Below are 2,029 nucleotides of genomic sequence, written 5' to 3'. Positions count from 1 at the left end.
GCAACCTGACCATTTGTTACTATAACTCTTCTCTCTCTCAACCTCTTCTTGCATGACAACCAAGAGCTGCTTCCAATGAGCCTAAATTTATATACTTTAACTTACCTTATAAAAGGCAGCCCAAGCTCCCTATTTTTAATTATAGAAAAAGGGAGGAATGTTGGGATCAGTAAGCAGGCACTTCTATGGCCAGCCCCATAGACCAGTTATCAGGCATTTGTGAAGACACCCTGACCACCTGGAATTACCTGCGCATGCCCTTGGTCACCCTATAAGAGAACTGGAGCCCTCCCCTTCCTCTCTTCTCTTCGTCTCTCTTCCTCTCTCTCTTCCTTTCTCTGTTCCTTACTCTCTTACTCTTTCTCTGCTCCCCTCTCCCCCCTTCCCCTAATAAACCTCCCACATGGAACCGATCTCGTGGTGTGATTTGTGAACCCGAGTGTAACCTTCACATTCGTACGTTTCCTAACACTCAGTACACCAATTAAAGAATCATTTAGTAGTGAGAAACAGAGAAAGGCAAGGTCTTCAGTGTGGCCACACTGGGAACAGAAACAAAGAGGTCCATTGACTACCCACATCTATCTTTGGGGTCTTGAAATGAGGTTTAGGCTTATAAAGAGGGCAAAAGGTATTCACAGCTGAGCAGCTATGGGCAAGGTGTGGTCCTGCCTATTACTGACCTATATCATTGTCTCTGCTTCAGTCTATCCAAAAGGCAAGGTGGTCTGGTAAGTTGTCAGCACTATGTGAAATCTCGTGTTGCGAAGTTTGTGTTGCTGTGATGAAGACCATGATTAAAAGCCACTTGGGGTCAGGAAAGGACTTATTTCAGTTGCAGCTGTGTTCCATTTTGAGGGGAAGTCAGGGCAGGAATTCCAAGCAGGAACTGAAGCAGAGACCATGGAGGAATGCCCTTACTGGCTTGCTCAGCCTGAGTTGCTTTTTTGTACATCTCCAGGCCACCACCCACCGAGATCCACCTGCCTCTGCTTTAATCCCAGTGCTGCAAATAAAGGCATATGCGCCACCCGGCAGGAGAGAATCTCAAGTGGAGTTTCCTCTTCCTATGTGATTGTGGCTTGCATCAAGTTGACAAAAACCAAACCAAAATAAAAACAATTAACTAGTGCAAGAGGCATTTCCTCCTCTGACTGGACCAGAGAATCAGCCCTTTCTTTCTCCCAGAGTGAGACTCCTGGAGAAATTCCAACCCTTTACATCCATCATCTCAGTAGTCTGATAGCCAACAGGAGGGGGCACGGTGTCTCATTACAAAGGGGACAATGAAAGTGACTGAATCGGAAATGTGGCAGGCTCTGGACTTGGAGCTGGTATCTGAAGTTGGGACTGAACCCCTAACTTGTGGAGTCTGATGTGAACCCTGGATGACAGTAACAGGATTGGCATGAGCTGAGAGTTAAGTGCCGGTGCCTGAGTAGGACACACAGTGCTGGCTGGGAGCTGTGTCAGGGTGTGGCCGACCTTACCCTGCACACTCAATTACTATGTCTTGCTCTCTCCATGCTGCCACTGTGGCTAAGACTTCAGGGCCTTGAAGCCCTGTGCTGGCTAATCTTATGTCAACTTGACATACAAACTAGAGTTATCTGAATGGACAGAACCTTAAGTGAGGAAAGGCTTCCACAAGATCCAGCAGTAAGGCATTTTCTTTTTTTAAATTTATTTAATTTTTATTTTATGGACATTGGTGTGAGGGTGTCAGACACTTGGAACTGGAGTTATAGACAGTTGTGAGCTGCCATACGGGTGCTGGGAATTGAACCCCGGTCGTTTGGAAGAGCAGGCAGTGCTCTTAATCACTGAGCGATCTCTCCAGCCCCATTTAAAACTGTGTAGCCCAGGCTGGCCTCGAACTCATGATCCTCCTGCCTCTGCCTCCTTCAGCAAATCCTACCGGTGTGCACCACCACAACCGGCAGCATTTTCTTAATTAGGTATTGATTGGGAGGGGGCAGCCTGTTGTGGGTAGTGCCATCCTTAGGCTGGTGGTCTTGGGTTCTATAAG

Source organism: Psammomys obesus, unplaced genomic scaffold (genome assembly GCF_907164565.1).
Source record: "Psammomys obesus unplaced genomic scaffold, mPsaObe1.curated_primary_1811, whole genome shotgun sequence".
In the NCBI taxonomy this organism is placed as follows: Eukaryota; Metazoa; Chordata; class Mammalia; order Rodentia; family Muridae; genus Psammomys; species Psammomys obesus.
Note: the sequence above shows the minus strand (reverse complement) of the source record.